General features: G+C 42.6%; 1 pseudogene; it reads left to right on the top strand.

Moving 5' to 3' along the window:
- Window positions 1-1,332: 1,332 nt before the first annotated feature.
- On the top strand, window positions 1,333-1,450 carry LOC126427527 (5S ribosomal RNA; annotated as a pseudogene).
- The last annotated feature ends 1,411 nt before the right edge of the window (window positions 1,451-2,861 follow it).

Below are 2,861 nucleotides of genomic sequence, written 5' to 3' on the forward strand. Positions count from 1 at the left end.
TTAATTACGACAGTAAGTGTGAATTGAGGAGTTAACTGATTTTGAAGTTAATTTGTAAGTAGGGTGTTTAGGTTTTTATGTTGGTAACATCACGTAGCGCTGTATATGAAAATCACTGACAGTGCTGTGTGATGTCTATGGCTGGTTTGCATTGTTGAAATATTCGCTATTGTAGTGTTGGGCAGTTGGATGTGAACAGCGCGTAGCATTGCGCAGTTGCAGGTGAGCCGCCAGCAAGAGGATTTTTAGTTATTTGATTTTCAAACAGCTGAGCAAAACTAAACGTACTCAAACACTTCTCTCTTTACTTATTCTGATCATCCCTAAACCGACACACAATAATTTTTTTTTTTTTTTTTTTTTTTTTTTTAGCGCAACGCAATCTGACTTTCAATAATCCCTACAAAAGAATGACCCTGACTAACAATAACCTACACCTTTCATGAATCACTTATGTCACAAAAATCTTCGTTACTCGAACTACTGCAATACAGCGAGCGCCAATATTGCCAGCTAAATAAAAGATACTAACTACTGAAGGCACTAACTACTGATAGGCGTAGATAGCAAATGAAACATTTTGAAAGAGAAGAAATAATATTCAAAAGTTATCATATATATATATATATATATATATATATATATATATATATATATATCAGTTCATGGTATCCAGTATTACAAATTTACTCTTTCGGATGGACACACGTCCAGATCGTCTGCTCTCAAAACTCCGCCATCTCTCTCCCCACATCCACCACTGCTGGCGGCTCACCTCCAACTGCGCAACGCTACGCGCTGTTCACATCCAACTGCCCAACACTACCATAGCGACTATTCCAACAATGCAAACCAGCCACAGACTGCACACAGCACTGTCAGTGATTTTCATATACAGCGCTACGTGGTGTTACCAACATAAAAACCTAAACAGCCAACTTACAAATTTAAAATGTTTCGTATCATGTTTTGCGAAGGACAAATTTCATTTTGAATACAATTTTCAAACTAAACCATTCGGTCTTAGCAAATAGCCTTATCAGTACCTCATCCTCTCCCACAAGGTGTTTGTTTAAATCCAATGAATATTTTTTTAAAAAGAAATGATTTTTCAATCAGAATCAGAAAAATATTAATGTGCCAGAATCAGATAATTATTAAGGTTTGTAACAGTTTCAATTCGGGCAGCATTGTACAGCGCTGAACCAATAAGCAGTATTTTCACTGAACATTTCAGCGAATCTACTGACATTATTTGTATGAAGCTGTCTTACGGGCGGCATTGCGCTTCGCTGACCTAAGATTGAAATTTTGTATGCCTATTGAGGACAGGGCAACGGCCATGCTGCAGTGGATACGCCGGTTCCCGTCAGATCACCGAAGTTCAGCGCTGTCGGGCGTGGCCGGAACTTGGATGGGTGACCGTCCAGACCGCCACGCGCTGTAGCCATTTTTCAGGGTGCACTCAGCCTCGTGATGCCAATTCAGGAGCTACTCGACCGAATAGCAGCCCCTCCGGTCAAAGGCAACCATCAAAACGACCGGGAGAGCGGTGTGCTGCCCACACGCCCATCCTATCCGCGCCGTCACCTGAGGATGACACGGCGGTCGGATGGTCCTGATGGGCCACTTGTGGCCTGATGACATAGTGAGTGCTACTGAGGAGAGAGAAAACTAGCAAGACTACGTCCGTTGCGACTCAAGAACTAAGGAAAAGCTTTTAATTGTTTATTTGCAGTGGGAATTTTGTCAGTTTATTGCACAAGGCCATAGAACTCGGTGCTCATGAGACTAAGTGAATTTCAGAGGCATTGGCTTCATTATAGGAATTACATACTGGCTTTCCAGTTGTTTAAACGTTTTTGGGCTACAGTAAAACTGATTAAGCACACCATTTTCTTAACAACACATTATGCAGTAAATTTCCATAAGACAAACATTACGCATTCTATATCCAATAAGTGACACAAATATTTATAAAGAAAGAATGTTACAACGTCATCTGTGGGCTACAGAAAGTCACCAGAGAATGGCTCTGAGCACTATGGGACTTAACTTCTGAGGTCATCAGTCGCCTAGAACTTAGAACTACTTAAACCTAACTAACCTAAGGACATCACACACATCCATGCCCCAGGCAGGATTCGAACCTGCGACCGTAGCAGTCGCGCGGTTCCGGATTGAGCGCCTAGAACCGCTAGACCACCGCGGCCGGCTAAAGATGACAGGTTATGTGGTTTATACATGGTGGAGCACCACCCCTATCCTACATTGCATTTTACCAAGAGTCAACAGCATCGTCCCTGGACGTTGTACAGGGAGGTCCGGTACCGTGGCCTGCTAGATCAACAGACATATCCCTGGATTTGTACCTCTGGGGGCATCTGAAAGGCGCTATGTATGCTTCACCGATTCCTGATGTGTAGACCTTTCAACAGTGTTCGCGACATATGTGGCGCTACTCGAAGAGAGGCCAGAACGTGCGAAATAGCCCGGCAATCACGGCGCGACGTGTGAACGCGTGCATCGCACCGTATGACGGTGATGTGGATGCGGTGCAGCCGGGACGATTTGTTCTCGTTGCACGCACATCATCCATTTCCTGATACATGTCCGTAGGAACTTTTTTCATCCATTCAGTCAGGTATTAGCATTCCATTTTATTAGCAATGGAAACACAAGGCTTAATGTTCCCTGCAAACACTCTGTTTCGTTAATGTTCACCCTGTACATGAAATTTATTACAAATTTCCAATAATTCATGTTAACATCCAGCCTCTACACAGTTATGACTGATTACATGTATCACTTTTGTTGTGATGTGGAAATTCTAATGAATACTTGCATGGGGGCTTAATTAT

This window comes from Schistocerca serialis, chromosome 11 (assembly GCF_023864345.2).
Source record: "Schistocerca serialis cubense isolate TAMUIC-IGC-003099 chromosome 11, iqSchSeri2.2, whole genome shotgun sequence".
Classification (NCBI taxonomy): domain Eukaryota; kingdom Metazoa; phylum Arthropoda; class Insecta; order Orthoptera; family Acrididae; genus Schistocerca; species Schistocerca serialis.